At 38.5% G+C, this 22,782-nt stretch overlaps 1 pseudogene across 1 annotated transcript in view; it reads right to left on the bottom strand.

Annotated features, from left to right (window-relative positions):
* Window positions 1–22,782, bottom strand: part of LOC311132542 — a 107,608-nt pseudogene that overhangs the window by 49,361 nt on the left and 35,465 nt on the right. The window lies entirely within an intron of this gene.

Raw genomic sequence — 22,782 nt, 5'->3', positions numbered from 1 at the left:
TATATCAGGACATTACTGTTTTAAAATTTTGTAATTCGACATTTTTCTCTTAAACAAGTTAAATGAGAATTGATAAAAGTCTCACCTTTGCCGTTTTTATATCGACACAGCAGTACCAGGAGAATGGCCAGTAGAACACCAGCAACAACCAGGCCCACAACCACTACTACTAGGACTGATGTAGAGGGTCCAGGAGTTATGCCTGGAGAGAGAACAGCAAATCACCATCAGACTCTGAGGTAGTTATAGAAAATAAATAAAGTAGTGGACAAAGTGAAAAAATTATGTATATACATTATATATTTGACATCTAACTTGAGATCAGATGACCAGCCTGAGCTTGCAACTCCAAACCTACAGTATGCTTTTTAACAATACAAATCACTGATGACCACAGATATTATGAAAAGGTAATGTGATCAAAACCGATTTCTCACCTCTCACTGTCACCCAGCTCTCTGGTGATTCTCCTTCATTAGATTTACACTTATAGAAGCCTTCATCTGACTTGGATACTGCAGGGATGGTCATCTCTCCTGTGGTCTCATTCCTGATGAGTTCTCCATCTTTGTAGAAATCAACCTTGTGGTTTGGGTTTGTTTCCTGATTTCTATTTGTACAGAGCAGAGTCACAGAGTCTCCCTCAGTCATGGGATAGGCATGGCTCTCCAGGATCACAGCACCAGCTGTGTAACAAAATATATAAATAAAACTGTAAATCTGGAATAATCACACACAATATTTTAATGTCTTATGAGATTGTATTTTATATGAGATACATTCATTCAGTTTCAGAATTGAACATCATTATCATACATTGAAATGTAAAAAAGGTTAGTGAATGTTGTACAATAGACGTACCACCCACTGTGATGTTGACAGCATTACTGTACTCTCCTGATGCAGACTCACACAAGTACACTCCACTGTCCTTTTCAAGTGTGAACCTGATGGTACATGTGGACCCTGATATTGATCCCCAGTTAGAGCCAAACCCTTACTCCACTCCTCTCTCTCTGTATCTCTTCAGTCTCCATCCAGTAGAGTTCCCCTTCTCCTCACAGCTTAGTGAGAGAGACTTTGATGTAAAGTGTTGAGTTCTGTTGGGTCTTATTCTGAGAGACACTGAAGGATGCAGGTCTGATACAAAGAGGAAAAGTCAAACTTATAGTTATATATACACATGAGGATGACTTAAATGTGGTTAAATGCAGTTTCAATGCAGTTAGTTACCTCCTGACCAGAGAAACTGAGGTTCACTGTAGAGTGTGTCATAGACTGGGTCTCCTCTCCCAGCTCTACATACATAACCTCCTGTGTGATTAGGACCAGCAGGGATCAGAGTGTAGGAGTCTTCAGTAGTCCCATTGCCAGATAGAGGCTCTACAGAGTAGGACTTGTCCAATAGGGAGGGTAACCCAGCTCTGTAGGGAACAGTTCGGTACCAGAAGAACCTCCAGCCTGTAGATGACTCTTTAACCCCACAGCTCAGAGTAACTGAGTCTCCAGGGTTCAGCCACTGAGGAGAGACACTCAGGACAGCTTGGGGTTTATCTGTTATAAAGGAGATGACACAATTAAAATGTTTGTTCTTTAATTAAATCATTTTAGTATAAAATGTTTACCCATTTTGTTATCATGGTATTGTACCTTACACCAAAATCAAACTAAGTTTAGTTCCATCATTGATCTCACTGTCTGCTATTTGACCTCATCCCTTTTGTATTTTTCTCACTATTCTGTCTCTTTCTCTTGCAATCCCATAAAAACAGACTTACCTAACACGGTCAATTGTAAAGCATTACTTGTCTCGGAGTGTTTTAAGCCATTGATTTTCTGAAGACCTTCACAGGTATATAGACCATTCTTTGCAGGACTGATTCTGTACTCAGACTCTGTTTTCGTGTAGAACGGCTTTCCACGGTTATAAAAAGCCTACTCAATCTCTTCTCCTCCCTGTATGTTACATCTGAGAGTGACAGTCTCTCCACTGAATATCTGAGGCCAGTTGGGTTGGAGGGTCAGAACAGCCACTGGTCTATCTGTACAGACACACCACAGACAATAAATACAATCACACAACTTAGAATGTAAAATACTGTTGATCAGCATTCATCACAACATGACCATATCATAAGTTGTCATTTCTGAACATACAGTATGCAGTCTGAACTGTCTGACTTACGAAGATCTAGTCATCAGAATACTGACATATACAGTCATGTCTACACACACACAGATACACACACACACACACACACACACACACACACAATTCCTCACCAATCACAGTGATATTGACAGGATCACTGATGATTGATGATATGGATCTGGACTTGATCTCTCCCTGACACCAGTAGAGGCTCTGGTCAGACACAGCAGGTCTACTGATGGTGAAGGTGGCTCCTGTTGTAGTGTGTCTGTCAGTCAAGGTCACTACTTTCTTAGTGTTGTCTTTGTACCATGTATAGCTCCAGTCACTGTCAGACCCCACTGAACACGTCAGAGTTACTGTCTCTCCAGTGTATGCAGGGTTTGGATTTATGGTCAGTGTAGCTTTGGGCAGGGCTGTGAGAAAAGAGCATAATTTAAAGATCTGGATACATGCTTAGCAATATCCAAAGATTTAGTTGTTGTTGGAACATTTTCATACTATAAAAGTCCATTATGGGTGTATGTTGACTTGATTTGGTGTGAATTGAAAATATGATTCTGTTTTTTTCCTAAAAATGTTGTTTAAAAATTGAAGTCGGAAGTTTACATACACTTAGGTTGGAGTCATTAAAACTTGTTTTTCAACCACTACACACATTTCTTGTTAACAAACTATAGTTTTGGCAAGTCGGTTAGGACATCTACTTTGTGCATGACTCAAGTATTTTCTCCAACAATTGTTTACAGACAGATCATTTCACTTATAATTCACTGTATCACAATTCCAGTGGGTCAAAAGATTACATACACTAAGTTGACTGTGCCTTTAAACAGCAAGGAAAATTCCAGAAAATGATGTCAAGGTAGGCTAATTGACATCATTTGAGTCAATTTGAGGTGTACCTGTGGATGAATTTCAAGGCCTACCTTCAAACCCAGTGCCTCGTTGCTTGACATCATGGGAAAATCAAAAGAAATCAGCCAAGCCCTCAGAAAAAAAAATGTAGACCTCCACAAGTCAGGTTCATCCTTGGGAGCAATTTCCAAACGCCTGAAGGTACCACGTTCATCTGTACAAACAATAGTATAAACACCATAGGACCACGCTGCCGTCATACCGCTCAGGAAGGAGACGCGTTCGGTCTCCTAGAGATGAACGTACTTTGGTGCGAAAAGTGCAAATCAATCCCAGAATAACAGTGAAGATGCTGGAAGAAACAGGTACAAAAGTTTCTATATCCACAGTAAAACAAGTCCTATTTCGACATAACCTGAAAGGCCGCTCAGCAAGGAAGAAGCCACTGCTCCAAAACCGCCATAAAAAAACCAGACTACGGTTTGCAACTGCACATAGGGACAAAGATCATACTTTTTGGAGAAAAGTCCTCAGGTCTGATGAAACAAAAATAGAACTGTTTGGCCATAATGACCATTGTTATGTTTGGAGGAAAAACGGGGCTCTTGCAAGCCGAAGAACACCATCCCAACCTTGAAGCACGGGGGTGGCAGCATCATGCTGTGGGGGTGCTTTGCTGCAGGAGGGACTGGTGCACTTCACAAAATAGATGGCATCATGAGGAAGGAAAAATATGTGGATATATTGAAGCAACATCTCAAGACATCAGTCAGGAAGTTAAAGCTTGGTCGCAAATTGGTCTTCCAAATGGACAATGACCCCAAGCATACTTCCAAAGTTGTAGCAAAATGGCTTAAGGATAACGAAGTCAAGTTTCCCACGGGGGGCCAGTATGAAAATGTATACACTCACTAACTGTAAGTCGCTCTGGATAAGAGCGTCTGCTAAATGACTAAAATGTAAATGTAAATGTATTGGAGTGGCCATCACAAAGCCCTGACCTCAATCCTATAGAACATTTGTGGGCAGAACTGAAAAAGCGTGTGCGGGCAAGGAGGCCTGCAAACCGGACTCCGTTACACCAACTCTGTCAGGAGGAATGGGCCAAAATTCACCCAACTTATAGTGGGAAGCTTGTGGAAGGCTACCCAAAACGTTTGTCCCAAGTTAAAGATTTTAAAGGCAATGCTACCAAATACCAATTGAGTGTATGTAAACTTCTGAACCACTAGGAATGTGATGAAAATAATAAAAGCTGAAATAAATAATTTTCTCTACTATTATTCTAACATTTCACATTCTTAAAATAAAGTGGTGATCTTAACTGACCTAAGACAGGGAATTTTTACTGGGATTAAATGTCAGGAATTGTGAAAAACTGAGTTTAAATGTATTTGGCGAAGGTGTACGTAAAGTTTCGACTTCAACTGTACATGGATCATGTCTACATGATTTACTCAATTTAAATAGTGTCCATTTGTATGATAAAAAACACAAAACAAAGTAACTCACCTTTCACAGTGATAGTGACAGGATCACTGATGATTGATGATATGGATCTGGACTGGATCTCTCCCTGACACCAGTAGAGGCCCTGGTCAGACACAGCAGCTCTACTGATGGTGAAGGTGGCTCCTGTTGTAGTGTGTCTGTCAGACTGGGGCACTACTTTCTTAGTGTTGTCTTTGTACCATGTATAGCTCCAGTCACTGTCAGACCCCACTGAACACGTCAGAGTTACTATCTCTCCAGTGTATGCAGGGTTTGGATTTACGGTCAGTGTAGTTTCAGGCAGAGCTAAGAAAATAGATAGCAGAATATCAAAACATCTGGATACATGCTTGGCCATTTTTTATTATTTAGCTGTTGCAGTTAAGTTTTGATAAAAGCTGATTTTAGGGGTATGTTCACTCCATTAAGTTTCAATTTACAGTGTATACTGTATATATGTAATTAGATGAACCCTCATTGGCTCAGATTTTTGAATGTCCAGATAGTGATTGAAGATAAATAATTAGCCCACCAGTGACGCTGATGTGGAGAGATGAGCTGAGATATGACTTCTGGGGCCGTCTTGTCCTTGTCCCCTCACACTGGTACTGACCAGCCTGGTCAGAGAGAAAGATGGTGGTGGTTTTACTGGTGTGACTGGAAAGCCGTTCTTTATTTATTAACCAGTGGTACGTCCAGTCTGTGTAGTCTGATATGTCACACTGCAGCTTGACTGTGTCTCTGGAGTACAGTGGTTCCTGGGTAGTGAGTATCTTCACTGAGGCTGTAGGCAGAGCTGAGGAAACAGTTAAATGAAGACAAATGCAATTAGTGCACCAATCAGTTAAAAGTATGCTCTTACACCATATTTCTTCAATTATCAAATGAAATGAGGAAGAATTAATGGAGGAATCTGAACAGCAATGGTAGGCTGACATTTTTTAAACGACAAAATAGCATCCTTAAAATGGGGCCAAATGTCAAGTGGTTATGGGCATGGAGGCACTGATGTGAATGAGAGATAAGATGACTTACCTGTCACCGTCAGTCTGACTACATCACTCCACTCAGAATACTTCTTATGTTCAATATGTAGACCGAAACACCAGTAGTCACCACTGTCTGACATCTTAACCTCACTGATCTCATATTCATGTTCCCTACTGAGAGAGTCTACACCATCCTTGCGCCATGTGTATTCCCAGTCAGTGACTTCTCACCTCTGTATGTTACATCTGAGAGTCACAGTCTCTCCACTGAATATCTGGGATGAGTTGGGGTGTATGGTCAGATCAGCCTTTGCATGTCCTGCTCAAAATAAAACCAGCATGATAAAATTGCTTTACAAATGTTATTTTGAGACACTCAAAACACAACATATGTCTATCCAAAAGCAGCTTTAAACATCACAAAGAAATATAAAGAAGCATTAAGAGATGAAGGCTTGATCAAGTGTACAAATATCTACCATCATCATCTTCAGAGTGTCCAGAGTAGATGTGTGTACTCAGCACTACAACAAAGAAAGTCACATTGCTCCAATATTAGTTTTGAAATAAATAACAACATTCCATATTCATGTTACTGTTTACCAAATCCAACCTGTGCTTTATTTTAAAGATGCAATCTGCGTTTTCTACATAGATTTCTACACTACTAAATGAATCACAGCAATTCAAGTCTTATTACATCATAACCCAAAACATATGTTTATTTTATGACAATCATTGTAAACAATGTAGATGAATGAATTTCCATTTCCTTAGCCCCTTCCCTCAGCCGTATACCACAACAAGTGGCAGGGTGTCCATTTTAAGGTAGTTTGAATTACAGACTGCAGATGTAAATGGCAACTGACTTCCCATGTTCTGCACACAGTGAGAGTACAGAGACCAAAAACACCAAAACACCACTCATTCATCTCTTAACACAGTTTACTATAACTCTAGCAAAGGAACCCACAACCATTTACAATAAACACAACTTGATACTACAACACATCCAATAAATATTGCATTTTGTATTCATTGTCATTGACAGCACATTTTGCATCCACTGAGTTAACACCACTCTTTAGTTCCTGAGGTATGACCTGGCTAAATGCACACCACCACACTAACCATGTCTGCATGGCATCATCTCTATAAGCTCAGGTTCTCCCCGTGATGCAACATCAATGTAGTATGGTCACAGTCTTACTCCATAGATAGATAGATAGATAGATAGATAGATAGATAGATAGATAGATAGATAGATAGATAGATAGATAGATAGATAGATAGATAGATAGATAGATAGATAGATAGATAGATAGATAGATAGATAGATAGATAGATAGATAGATAGATAGATAGATAGATAGATAGATAGATAGATAGATAGATAGATAGATAGATAGATAGATAGATAGATAGATAGATAGATAGATAGATAGATAGATAGATAGATAGATAGATAGATAGATAGATAGATAGATAGATAGATAGATAGATAGATAGATAGATAGATAGATAGATAGATAGATAGATAGATAGATAGATAGATAGATAGATAGATAGATAGATAGATAGATAGATAGATAGATAGATAGATAGATAGATAGATAGATAGATAGATAGATAGATAGATAGATAGATAGATAGATAGATAGATAGATAGATAGATAGATAGATAGATAGATAGATAGATAGATAGATAGATAGATAGATAGATAGATAGGTAGATAGATAGATTAGATAGATTAGATAGATAGATAGATAGATAGATAGATAGATAGATAGATAGATAGATAGATAGATAGATAGATAGATAGATAGATAGATAGATAGATAGATAGATAGATAGATAGATAGATAGATAGATAGATAGATAGATAGATAGATAGATAGATAGATAGATAGATAGATAGATAGATAGAAGAAATCAACTGTGGGAGCAATTATTAGAAAATGGAAGACATACAAGACCACTGATAATCTCCCTCGATCTGGGGCTCCACGCAAGATCTCACCCCGTGGGGTCAAAATGATCACAAGAACGGTGAGCAAAAATCCCAGAACCACACAGGGGGACCTAGTGAATGACCTGCAGAGAGCTGGGACCAAAGTAACAAAGCCTACCATCAGTAACACACTATGCCGCCAGGGACTTAAATCCTGCAGTGCCAGACGTGTCCCCCTGCTTAAGCCAGTACATGTCCAGGCCCATCTGAAGTTTGCTAGAGTGCATTTGGATGATCCAGAAGAGGATTGGGAGAATGTCATATGGTCAGATGAAACCAAAATATAACTTTTTGGTAAAAACTCAACTCGTCGTGTTTGGAGGACAAAGAATGCTGAGTTGCATCCAAAGAACACCATAACTACTGTGAAGCATTGGGGTGGAAACATCATGCTTTGGGGCTGTTTTTCTGCAAAGGGACCAGGATGACTGATCCGTGTAAAGGAAAGAATGAATGGGGCCATGTATCGTGAGATTTTGAGTGAAAACCTCCTTCCATCAGCAAGGGCATTGAAGATGAAACATGGCTGGGTCTTTCAGCATGACAATGATCCCAAACACACCTACCGGGCAACGAAGGAGTGGCTCCATAAGAAGCATTTCAAGGTCCTGGAGTGGCCTAGCCAGTCACCATAGAACATCTTTGGAGGGAGTTGAAAGTCCGTGTTGCCCAGCGACAGCCCCAAAACATCACTGCTCTAGAGGAGATCTGCATGGAGGAATGGGCCAAAATACCAGCAACAGTGTGTGAAAACCTTGTGAAGACTTACAGAAAACGTTTGACCTGTGTCATTGCCAACAAAGGGTATATAACAAAGTATTGAGAAACTTTTGTTATTGACCAAATACTTATTTTCCACCATAATTTGCAAATCAATTCATTAAAAATCCTACAATGTGATTTTCTGGATTTTTTTTCCTCATTTTGTCTGTCATAGTTGACGTGTACCTATGATGAAAATTACAGGCCTCTCTCATCTTTTTAAGTGGGAGAACTTGCACAATTGGTGGCTGACTAAATACTTTTTTTCCCCACTGTAGCTGTTGCAGTTAAGTTTTGATAAAAGCTGATTTTAGGGGTATGTTCACTCTATTCAGTTTCAATTTACAGTGTATACTGTATGTATGTAATTAGATGAACCCTCATTGGCTCAGATTTTTTGAATGTCCAGATAGTGATTGAAGATAAATAATTAGCTCACCAGTGACACTGATGTGGAGAGATGAGCTGAGATATGACTTCTGGGGCCGTCTTGTCCTTGTCCCCTCACACTGGTACTGACCAGCCTGGTCAGAGAGAAAGATGGTGGTGGTTTTACTGGTGTGACTGGAAAGACGTTCTTTATTTATTAACCAGTGGTACGTCCAGTCTGTGTAGTCTGATATGTCACACTGCAGCTTGACTGTGTCTCCGGAGTACAGTGGCTCCTGGGTAGTGACTATCTTCACTGAGGCTGTAGGCAGAGCTGAGGAAACAGTTAAATGAAGACAAATGCAATTAGTGCACCAATCAGTTAAAAGTATGCTCTTACACCATATTTCTTCAATTATCAAATGAAATGAGGAAGAATTAATGGAGGAATCTGAACAGCAATGGTAGGCTGACATTTTTTAAACGACAAAATAGCATCCTTAAAATGGGGCCAAATGTCAAGTGGTTATGGGCATGGAGGCACTGATGTGAATGAGAGATAAGATGACTTACCTGTCACCGTCAGTCTGACTGCATCACTCCACTCAGAATACTTCTTATGTTCAATATGTAGACCGAAACACCAGTAGTCACCACTGTCTGACATCTTAACCTCACTGATCTCATATTCATGTTCCCTACTGAGAGAGTCTACACCATCCTTGCGCCATGTGTATTCCCAGTCAGTGACTTCTCACCTCTGTATGTTACATCTGAGAGTCACAGTCTCTCCACTGAATATCTGGGATGAGTTGGGGTGTATGGTCAGATCAGCCTTTGCATGTCCTGCTCAAAATAAAACCAGCATGATAAAATTGCTTTACAAATGTTCTTTTGAGACACTCAAAACACAACATATGTCTATCCAAAAGCAGCTTTAAACATCACAAAGAAATATAATGAAGCATTAAGAGATGAAGGCTTGATCAAGTGTACAAATATCTACCATCATCATCTTCAGAGTGTCCAGAGTAGATGTGTGTACTCAGCACTACAACAAAGAAAGTCACATTGCTCCAATATTAGTTTTGAAATAAATAACAACATTCCATATTCATGTTACTGTTTACCAAATCCAACCTGTGCTTTATTTTAAAGATGCAATCTGCGTTTTCTACATAGATTTCTACACTACTAAATGAATCACAGCAATTCAAGTCTTATTCCATCATAACCCAAAATATATGTTTATTTTATGACAATTATTGTAAACAATGTAGATGAATGAATTTCCATTTCCTTAGCCCCTTCCCTCAGCCGTATACCACAACAAGTGGCAGGGTGTCCATTTTAAGGTAGTTTGAATTACAGACTGCAGATGTAAATGGCAACTGACTTCCCATGTTCTGCACACAGTGAGAGTACAGAGACCAAAAACACCAAAACACCACTCATTCATCTCTTAACACAGTTTACTATAACTCTAGCAAAGGAACCCACAACCATTTACAATAAACACAACTTGATACTACAACACATCCAATAAATATTGCATTTTGTATTCATTGTCATTGACAGCACATTTTGCATCCACTGAGTTAACACCACTCTTTAGTTCCTGAGGTATGACCTGGCTAAATGCACACCACCACACTAACCATGTCTGCATGGCATCATCTCTATAAGCTCAGGTTCTCCCCGTGATGCAACATCAATGTAGTATGGTCACAGTCTTACTCCATAGATAGATAGATAGATAGATAGATAGATAGATAGATAGATAGATAGATAGATAGATAGATAGATAGATAGATAGATAGATAGATAGATAGATAGATAGATAGATAGATAGATAGATAGATAGATAGATAGATAGATAGATAGATAGATAGATAGATAGATAGATAGATAGATAGATAGATAGATAGATAGATAGATAGATAGATAGATAGATAGATAGATAGATAGATAGATAGATAGATAGATAGATAGATAGATAGATAGATAGATAGATAGATAGATAGATAGATAGATAGATAGATAGATAGATAGATAGATAGATAGATAGATAGATAGATATATGTTTATTTTATGACAATTATTGTGAACAATGTAGATGAATGAATTTCCTTAGCCCCTTCCCTCAGCCGTATACCACAACTAGTGGCAGGGTGGCCATTTTAAGGTAGTTTGAATTACAGACTGCAGCTATAAATGGCCACTGACTTCCCATGTTCTGCACACAGTGAGAGTACAGAGACCAAAAACACCAAAACACCACTCATTCATCTCTTAACACAGTTTGCTATAACTCTAGCAAAGGAACCCTCAACCATTTACAATAATCACAACTTGATACTACAACACATCCAACAAATATTGCATTTTGTATTCATTGTCATTGAAAGCACATTTTTCCTGAGGTATGACCTGGCTAAATGCACACCACCACACTAACCATGTCTGCATGGCATCATCTCTATAAGCTCAGGTTCTCACCGTGATGCAACAGTCTTACTCCATATCTACACCATATTTTGCTGCAATTTCTTTTTAGTGCCGTTTACTAATGTTTTCTCAATAAGGGATACAAAAAAACAAAGTTAAAGCTTGAAACTGTCTTCATTTCCATTAATGTCTTATTCCTTTTTACCTTAAGGGCTTAGTAAATCAGGTAATTAGTGTTCATACACACACACACTAACTCAGTACTTACCTAGTAGCAAACAGAGCAAGGTGCTCTCCATTCTGTCCCCACAGACAAGTGACTTTCTCTAGAACTATAGTCCTTCTGACAAACCCCTCTACTTCCTATGTGATGACAGTCTGCTTAGATCACACCTCTTCACAGTCACACAGAAAAACTGAGAGAGAAAGATTCAAGAGGAAGGTAAAAAGTCTGAGAAAAAAGAGTAGCGGTTTATAGTCTATTCATATTATATTAGATAGATAGATAGATAGATAGATAGATAGATAGATAGATAGATAGATAGATAGATAGATAGATAGATAGATAGATAGATAGATAGATAGATAGATAGATAGATAGATAGATAGATAGATAGATAGATAGATAGATAGATAGATAGATAGATAGATAGATAGATAGATAGATAGATAGATAGATAGATAGATAGATAGATAGATAGATAGATAGATAGATAGATAGATAGATCGATCGATCGATAGATAGATAGATAGATAGATAGATAGATAGATAGATAGATAGATAGATAGATAGATAGATAGATAGATAGATAGATAGATAGATAGATAGATAGATAGATAGATAGATAGATAGATAGATAGATAGATAGATAGATAGATAGATAGATAGATAGATAGATAGATAGATAGATAGATAGATAGATAGATAGATAGATAGATAGATAGATAGATAGATAGATAGATAGATAGATAGATAGATAGATAGATAGATAGATAGATAGATAGATAGATAGATAGATAGATAGATAGATAGATAGATAGATAGATAGATAGATAGATAGATAGATAGATAGATAGATAGATAGATAGATAGATAGATAGATAGAAGAAATCAACTGTGGGAGCAATTATTAGAAAATGGAAGACATACAAGACCACTGATAATCTCCCTCGATCTGGGGCTCCACGCAAGATCTCACCCCGTGGGGTCAAAATGATCACAAGAACGGTGAGCAAAAATCCCAGAACCACACAGGGGGACCTAGTGAATGACCTGCAGAGAGCTGGGACCAAAGTAACAAAGCCTACCATCAGTAACACACTATGCCGCCAGGGACTTAAATCCTGCAGTGCCAGACGTGTCCCCCTGCTTAAGCCAGTACATGTCCAGGCCCATCTGAAGTTTGCTAGAGTGCATTTGGATGATCCAGAAGAGGATTGGGAGAATGTCATATGGTCAGATGAAACCAAAATATAACTTTTTGGTAAAAACTCAACTCGTCGTGTTTGGAGGACAAAGAATGCTGAGTTGCATCCAAAGAACACCATAACTACTGTGAAGCATTGGGGTGGAAACATCATGCTTTGGGGCTGTTTTTCTGCAAAGGGACCAGGATGACTGATCCGTGTAAAGGAAAGAATGAATGGGGCCATGTATCGTGAGATTTTGAGTGAAAACCTCCTTCCATCAGCAAGGGCATTGAAGATGAAACATGGCTGGGTCTTTCAGCATGACAATGATCCCAAACACACCTACCGGGCAACGAAGGAGTGGCTCCATAAGAAGCATTTCAAGGTCCTGGAGTGGCCTAGCCAGTCACCATAGAACATCTTTGGAGGGAGTTGAAAGTCCGTGTTGCCCAGCGACAGCCCCAAAACATCACTGCTCTAGAGGAGATCTGCATGGAGGAATGGGCCAAAATACCAGCAACAGTGTGTGAAAACCTTGTGAAGACTTACAGAAAACGTTTGACCTGTGTCATTGCCAACAAAGGGTATATAACAAAGTATTGAGAAACTTTTGTTATTGACCAAATACTTATTTTCCACCATAATTTGCAAATCAATTCATTAAAAATCCTACAATGTGATTTTCTGGATTTTTTTTCCTCATTTTGTCTGTCATAGTTGACGTGTACCTATGATGAAAATTACAGGCCTCTCTCATCTTTTTAAGTGGGAGAACTTGCACAATTGGTGGCTGACTAAATACTTTTTTTCCCCACTGTAGCTGTTGCAGTTAAGTTTTGATAAAAGCTGATTTTAGGGGTATGTTCACTCTATTCAGTTTCAATTTACAGTGTATACTGTATGTATGTAATTAGATGAACCCTCATTGGCTCAGATTTTTTGAATGTCCAGATAGTGATTGAAGATAAATAATTAGCTCACCAGTGACACTGATGTGGAGAGATGAGCTGAGATATGACTTCTGGGGCCGTCTTGTCCTTGTCCCCTCACACTGGTACTGACCAGCCTGGTCAGAGAGAAAGATGGTGGTGGTTTTACTGGTGTGACTGGAAAGCCGTTCTTTATTTATTAACCAGTGGTACGTCCAGTCTGTGTAGTCTGATATGTCACACTGCAGCTTGACTGTGTCTCCGGAGTACAGTGGCTCCTGGGTAGTGACTATCTTCACTGAGGCTGTAGGCAGAGCTGAGGAAACAGTTAAATGAAGACAAATGCAATTAGTGCACCAATCAGTTAAAAGTATGCTCTTACACCATATTTCTTCAATTATCAAATGAAATGAGGAAGAATTAATGGAGGAATCTGAACAGCAATGGTAGGCTGACATTTTTTAAACGACAAAATAGCATCCTTAAAATGGGGCCAAATGTCAAGTGGTTATGGGCATGGAGGCACTGATGTGAATGAGAGATAAGATGACTTACCTGTCACCGTCAGTCTGACTGCATCACTCCACTCAGAATACTTCTTATGTTCAATATGTAGACCGAAACACCTGTAGTCACCACTGTCTGACATCTTAACCTCACTGATCTCATATTCATGCTTCCTACTGAGAGAGTCTACATCATCCTTGCGCCATGTGTATTTCCAGTCAGTGACTTCTCCCCTCTGTATGTTACATCTGAGAGTGACAGACTCTCCACTGAATATCTGGGATGAGTTGGGGTGTATGGTCAGATCAGCCTTTGCATGTCCTGCTCAAAATAAAACCAGCATGATAAAATTGCTTTACAAATGTTCTTTTGAGACACTCAAAACACAACATATGTCTATCCAAAAGCAGCTTTAAACATCACAAAGAAATATAATGAAGCATTAAGAGATGAAGGCTTGATCAAGTGTACAAATATCTACCATCATCATCTTCAGAGTGTCCAGAGTAGATGTGTGTACTCAGCACTACAACAAAGAAAGTCACATTGCTCCAATATTAGTTTTGAAATAAATAACAACATTCCATATTCATGTTACTGTTTACCAAATCCATCCTGTGCTTTATTTTAAAGATGCAATCGTTTTCTACATAGATTTCTACACTACTAAATGAATCACAGCAATTCAAGTCTTATTCCATCATAACCCAAAATATATGTTTATTTTATGACAATTATTGTGAACAATGTAGATGAATGAATTTCCTTAGCCCCTTCCCTCAGCCGTATACCACAACTAGTGGCAGGGTGGCCATTTTAAGGTAGTTTGAATTACAGACTGCAGCTATAAATGGCCACTGACTTCCCATGTTCTGCACACAGTGAGAGTACAGAGACCAAAAACACCAAAACACCACTCATTCATCTCTTAACACAGTTTGCTATAACTCTAGCAAAGGAACCCTCAACCATTTACAATAATCACAACTTGATACTACAACACATCCAACAAATATTGCATTTTGTATTCATTGTCATTGAAAGCACATTTTGCATCAACTGAGTTAACACCACTCTTTAGTTCCTGAGGTATGACCTGGCTAAATGCACACCACCACACTAACCATGTCTGCATGGCATCATCTCTATAAGCTCAGGTTCTCACCGTGATGCAACAGTCTTACTCCATATCTACACCATATTTTGCTGCAATTTATTTTTAGTGCCGTTTACTAATGTTTTCTCAATAAGGGATACAAAAAAACAAAGTTAAAGCTTGAAACTGTCTTCATTTCCATTAATGTCTTATTCCTTTTTACCTTAAGGGCTTAGTAAATCAGGTAATTAGTGTTCATACACACACACACTAACTCAGTACTTACCTAGTAGCAAACAGAGCAAGGTGCTCTCCATTCTGTCCCCACAGACAAGTGACTTTCTCTAGAACTATAGTCCTTCTGACAAACCCCTCTACTTCCTATGTGATGACAGTCTGCTTAGATCACACCTCTTCACAGTCACACAGAAAAACTGAGAGAGAAAGATTCAAGAGGAAGGTAAAAAGTCTGAGAAAAAAGAGTAGCGGTTTATAGTCTATTCATAATATATTAGATAGATAGATAGATAGATAGATAGATAGATAGATAGATAGATAGATAGATAGATAGATAGATAGATAGATAGATAGATAGATAGATAGATAGATAGATAGATAGATAGATAGGTAGATAGATAGATTAGATAGATTAGATAGATAGATAGATAGATAGATAGATAGATAGATAGATAGATAGATAGATAGATAGATAGATAGATAGATAGATAGATAGATAGATAGATAGATAGATAGATAGATAGATAGATAGATAGATAGATAGATAGATAGATAGATAGATAGATAGATAGATAGATAGATAGATAGAAGAAATCAACTGTGGGAGCAATTATTAGAAAATGGAAGACATACAAGACCACTGATAATCTCCCTCGATCTGGGGCTCCACGCAAGATCTCACCCCGTGGGGTCAAAATGATCACAAGAACGGTGAGCAAAAATCCCAGAACCACACAGGGGGACCTAGTGAATGACCTGCAGAGAGCTGGGACCAAAGTAACAAAGCCTACCATCAGTAACACACTATGCCGCCAGGGACTTAAATCCTGCAGTGCCAGACGTGTCCCCCTGCTTAAGCCAGTACATGTCCAGGCCCATCTGAAGTTTGCTAGAGTGCATTTGGATGATCCAGAAGAGGATTGGGAGAATGTCATATGGTCAGATGAAACCAAAATATAACTTTTTGGTAAAAACTCAACTCGTCGTGTTTGGAGGACAAAGAATGCTGAGTTGCATCCAAAGAACACCATAACTACTGTGAAGCATTGGGGTGGAAACATCATGCTTTGGGGCTGTTTTTCTGCAAAGGGACCAGGATGACTGATCCGTGTAAAGGAAAGAATGAATGGGGCCATGTATCGTGAGATTTTGAGTGAAAACCTCCTTCCATCAGCAAGGGCATTGAAGATGAAACATGGCTGGGTCTTTCAGCATGACAATGATCCCAAACACACCTACCGGGCAACGAAGGAGTGGCTCCATAAGAAGCATTTCAAGGTCCTGGAGTGGCCTAGCCAGTCACCATAGAACATCTTTGGAGGGAGTTGAAAGTCCGTGTTGCCCAGCGACAGCCCCAAAACATCACTGCTCTAGAGGAGATCTGCATGGAGGAATGGGCCAAAATACCAGCAACAGTGTGTGAAAACCTTGTGAAGACTTACAGAAAACGTTTGACCTGTGTCATTGCCAACAAAGGGTATATAACAAAGTATTGAGAAACTTTTGTTATTGACCAAATACTTATTTTCCACCATAATTTGCAAATCAATTCATTAAAAATCCTACAATGTGATTTTCTGGATTTTTTTTCCTCATTTTGTCTGTCATAGTTGACGTGTACCTATGATGAAAATTACAGGCCTCTCTCATCTTTTTAAGTGGGAGAACTTGCACAATTGGTGGCTGACTAAATACTTTTTTTCCCCACTGTAGCTGTTGCAGTTAAGTTTTGATAAAAGCTGATTTTAGGGGTATGTTCACTCTATTCAGTTTCAATTTACAGTGTATACTGTATGTATGTAATTAGATGAACCCTCATTGGCTCAGATTTTTTGAATGTCCAGATAGTGATTGAAGATAAATAATTAGCTCACCAGTGACACTGATGTGGAGAGATGAGCTGAGATATGACTTCTGGGGCCGTCTTGTCCTTGTCCCCTCACACTGGTACTGACCAGCCTGGTCAGAGAGAAAGATGGTGGTGGTTTTACTGGTGTGACTGGAAAGCCGTTCTTTATTTATTAACCAGTGGTACGTCCAGTCTGTGTAGTCTGATATGTCACACTGCAGCTTGACTGTGTCTCCGGAGTACAGTGGCTCCTGGGTAGTGACTATCTTCACTGAGGCTGTAGGCAGAGCTGAGGAAACAGTTAAATGAAGACAAATGCAATTAGTGCACCAATCAGTTAAAAGTATGCTCTTACACCATATTTCTTCAATTATCAAATGAAATGAGGAAGAATTAATGGAGGAATCTGAACAGCAATGGTAGGCTGACATTTTTTAAACGACAAAATAGCATCCTTAAAATGGGGCCAAATGTCAAGTGGTTATGGGCATGGAGGCACTGATGTGAATGAGAGATAAGATGACTTACCTGTCACCGTCAGTCTGACTGCATCACTCCACTCAGAATACTTCTTATGTTCAATATGTAGACCGAAACACCAGTAGTCACCACTGTCTGACATCTTAACCTCACTGATCTCATATTCATGCTTCCTACTGAGAGAGTCTACATCATCCTTGCGCCATGTGTATTCCCAGTCAGTGACTTCTCCTCTCTTTATGTTACATCTGAGAGTCACAGTCTCTCCACTGAATATCTGGGATGAGTTGGGGTGTATGGTCAGATCAGCCTTTGCATGTCCTGCTCAAAATAAAACCAGCATGATAAAATTGCTTTACAAATGTTCTTTTGAGACACTCAAAACACAACATATGTCTATCCAAAAGCAGCTTTAAACATCACAAAGAAATATAATGAAGCATTAAGAGATGAAGGCTTGATCAAGTGTACAAATATCTACCATCATCATCTTCAGAGTGTCCAGAGTAGATGTGTGTACTCAGCACTACAACAAAGAAAGTCACATTGCTCCAATATTAGTTTTGAAATAAATAACAACATTCCATATTCATGTTACTGTTTACCAAATCCATCCTGTGCTTTATTTTAAAGATGCAATCGTTTTCTACATAGATTTCTACACTACTAAATGAATCACAGCAATTCAAGTCTTATTCCATCATAACCCAAAATATATGTTTATTTTATGACAATTATTGTGAACAATGTAGATGAATGAATTTCCTTAGCCCCTTCCCTCAGCCGTATACCACAACTAGTGGCAGGGTGGCCATTTTAAGGTAGTTTGAATTACAGACTGCAGCTATAAATGGCCACTGACTTCCCATGTTCTGCACACAGTGAGAGTACAGAGACCAAAAACACCAAAACACCACTCATTCATCTCTTAACACAGTTTGCTATAACTCTAGCAAAGGAACCCTCAACCATTTACAATAATCACAACTTGATACTACAACACATCCAACAAATATTGCATTTTGTATTCATTGTCATTGAAAGCACATTTTGCATCAACTGAGTTAACACCACTCTTTAGTTCCTGAGGTATGACCTGGCTAAATGCACACCACCACACTAACCATGTCTGCATGGCATCATCTCTATAAGCTCAGGTTCTCACCGTGATGCAACAGTCTTACTCCATATCTACACCATATTTTGCTGCAATTTCTTTTTAGTGCCGTTTACTAATGTTTTCTCAATAAGGGATACAAAAAAACAAAGTTAAAGCTTGAAACTGTCTTCATTTCCATTAATGTCTTATTCCTTTTTACCTTAAGGGCTTAGTAAATCAGGTAATTAGTGTTCATACACACACACACTAACTCAGTACTTACCTAGTAGCAAACAGAGCAAGGTGCTCTCCATTCTGTCCCCACAGACAAGTGACTTTCTCTAGAACTATAGTCCTTCTGACAAACCCCTCTACTTCCTATGTGATGACAGTCTGCTTAGATCACACCTCTTCACAGTCACACAGAAAAACTGAGAGAGAAAGATTCAAGAGGAAGGTAAAAAGTCTGAGAAAAAAGAGTAGCGGTTTATAGTCTATTCATATTATATTAGATAGATAGATAGATAGATAGATAGATAGATAGATAGATAGATAGATAGATAGATAGATAGATAGATAGATAGATAGATAGATAGATAGATAGATAGATAGATAGATAGATAGATAGATAGATAGATAGATAGATAGATAGATAGATAGATAGATAGATAGATAGATAGATAGATAGATAGATAGATAGATATATAGATAGATAGATAGATAGATAGATAGATAGATAGATAGATAGATAGATAGATAGATAGATAGATAGATAGATAGATAGATAGATAGATAGATAGATAGATAGATAGATAGATAGATAGATAGATAGATAGATAGATAGATAGATAGATAGATAGATAGATAGATAGATAGATAGATAGATAGATAGATAGATAGATAGATAGATAGATAGATAGATCGATCGATCGATCGATCGATAGATAGATAGATAGATAGATAGATAGATAGATAGATAGATAGATAGATAGATAGATAGATAGATAGATAGATAGATAGATAGATAGATAGATAGATAGATAGATAGATAGATAGATAGATAGATAGATAGATAGATAGATAGATAGATAGATAGATAGATAGATAGATAGATAGATAGATAGATAGATAGTGTAGGCCTCCCCTCAAACCTTTGCTCAGTTGTCAGGTGGCAAGCCTAGCCAGCTAACCTCAGTTTTTCCACAATGGAAATGGACATCTTCTGCCTCCCCCTCAATTATGAGGAATTCGTTTAGTTAGATACTGTCTACATAGATATGTTTGTTATTGTGTTGTTTATGGTTGTATTTCAATTTGTCTGTTTATGTGAAGTGCCTGTGGGTTATTGTTCATGTACTGTATTGTGTTTTTTTGTCTGTGTGTGTTTTGTGTCTGTGTGTTGTGTGGTTTGTGTGTGTGTGTGTGTGTGTATCAGAGGCAGAGCTAAGCGGAATTTATTACCACAGACCAGAGATGGGAGGAGTTTCAAAGCTGTAACTGGGGAACTGGATTTCCAGGTTAAAGTGTACTATTTACCTCTAAAAATATATTGTAGAGTGTAGAGTGTGGGACATGTACAACATGTGTGAAGAAACAAATATGTGGAGAGAAAGGTTACAGGTGAAAGCAGTTAGAGACTTCACCTTTAGCGGGTATACTAATGTAAACATCTGGGGTTTCTTATCGCCCCCTTCAGGACAGGCCTGTAACTACTCCACATCCTTGTGGACCACAATATAGAAACTAATATGGTCATTGGTCACACAGAAACAACATAACCCCTCAGTCTACTGGGTCTGCCCTCTTATTCCTTCCTCTCTCTATGTCATCATATTAGTACAGACATGGACCACTTCTGTATGGGTTCATATCAGTAGAAGTCAAATCTGAATGTGGTTTAAGAAGACTGACAGCAATATGGTGTATAGAGATTTTGTTAAAAAGTGTTGCTTTACATAATAAGAAATGTATAGGAATGTTCAAGATGTAAATGCATTGTTTCAACTCAGCAATACAGAGAGTAAAAGGAATATGTCCTTAAATTAAATTATATTTCAAAGCAATACAATGATGTGGGGAATCATCACTTTTTATTTGACAAATGAGAATTAATACAAAATATAAAATGCAACACAACCTCCATTGTCTTACGTCAGGTGGCGTCACTCCTATGCGACTCTCGTCAGGCGGAATCGTCATGCTATCTAATGTAAGACAATGCACACCCTCTTTATTCAAGTTCAATAGTGGAACACTCATCTGGCTCCTATAACGACTACTGAATAAATAACATTTTATAAAAAACATATAGACATAGAAGTGGAAAGTATGGAAAATGTAAATGAAAATAAGCATTAATTGAGTTAAAAACAAACTATACATGTTCCAACATAACTGTTAAAGTTGTTATAGTAGGTCGGCCAACCAAGTATAAACCCACCTTTAGTCCCAGAAAATATTCACATAAAACAGAAATGCACCTGCATGTAAAAAGCATGACATTATCTAAAATACAACATATTAAAAAAATACAACAAATTCTACTTTTAAACAAAACAGGCACTACACTCTTTTTCAATCAACAAACTGAAATCAAAGAGGGGTAAGTGTAATATTTCAAGAATATTAACAACAATCAACAATAACAAAGCATACAAGATCCCAAAAGCTGAAAACGTCAACTTGCTAAATCATAGCATTTAGTATTTGTTCAATTTCATTAAATGATATTTGACTCAGTAAACGCTATCATAAGTCAATGGCAAGGCAATGGCAAAAACTTTAAAATCATAAAAATGGTCATTCAGCTCACAGTTCATACTGTAATGATCACACGGATGATTCGGTCTGTTCGATGATATCATCAGATCGTAACTCGTCTTGAGGAGATTTGGTTGTTGAACACATGCCTATAGGAATATAACGGACGGAGAGTAGCATTAGAGTTAAACTGATTCAACTGCTCGTTCAACTGCACAGCACTAAAATGTAATCCTTCAGAAGTAATGAAAATGTTAGTTTGCCTTTTCTGGGGGAAGAACATTTCCGTAGAAGACATTTAACAGAAATAGCTGCCACTGGGCACTTTGTCTATTTACATTTTAAATGTGTCATGGGGTGCTGAAGTTGGGTGTGGTGCAGGAATCAAGCGCAGGACGCAGAAGCTAAGTCCAAAAGACTTTAGTGAATTATTCATGTATTACACGAGAACAATAAGCCCGGAGGCGAAATAAAGGCACACACAGGCGTCAAACAAAAGGCGCACTAACATGTGCGAAAACCTATCCAAACAACGGAGGGAAGATACGTAGCTCAGAACACCAAAACAGAAGAGCAATCACACACAACACTATACACACACAACGAGAACTAAATCGTACACTAATGAGGACTAACTAGGTGGCAGCTAGTACTCCGGGGACGACGACCGCCGAAACCTGCCCGAACAAGGAGGAGGAGCGGCCTCGGCCGAAATCGTGACAAAATGAACCATTTGAGTCAACATTACTTGATAACAGTAATACAAGAGCATGACATAAAGAAGGAAAATATCAAGCTGGATAAGCTTCTTGTAGATACACACTGAAATAAAGTGGTCACCTTGAGCCCTGCAGCATTTCACCATCAGAATGATAGACACCAGTAGAAAGGGAGACACCACCAGTAGACCACACAGCAGCCTGGACAGCAGAGAGATGGAGACAATAGAACCTGGAGGGACTATCAAAACATATGTTTTACCATCCACACACACACACACACACACACACACACACACACACACACACACACACACACACACACACACACACACACACACACACACACACACACACACACACTGCTCTTCTCACCTCTCATAGTCACCCAGCTCTCTGGTGATTCTCCTTCATTAGATTTACACTTATAGAAGCCTTCATCTGACTTTTACATGGTCTCACACTCGCTCCTTAGAGACCTGAATTGATGAGATCAGAGCTTGTGGTTTTATATCAGAATGTGCAGATGTTTGTTTTATGCTGCACCATGCACAGATAGATAGATAGATAGATAGATAGATAGATAGATAGATAGATAGATAGATAGATAGATAG

Source organism: Coregonus lavaretus (assembly GCF_964263955.1).
Source record: "Coregonus lavaretus genome assembly, chromosome: 7".
Taxonomy (NCBI): domain Eukaryota; kingdom Metazoa; phylum Chordata; class Actinopteri; order Salmoniformes; family Salmonidae; genus Coregonus; species Coregonus lavaretus.
Note: the sequence above shows the minus strand (reverse complement) of the source record. Positions and strands in the feature narration are given on the sequence as shown.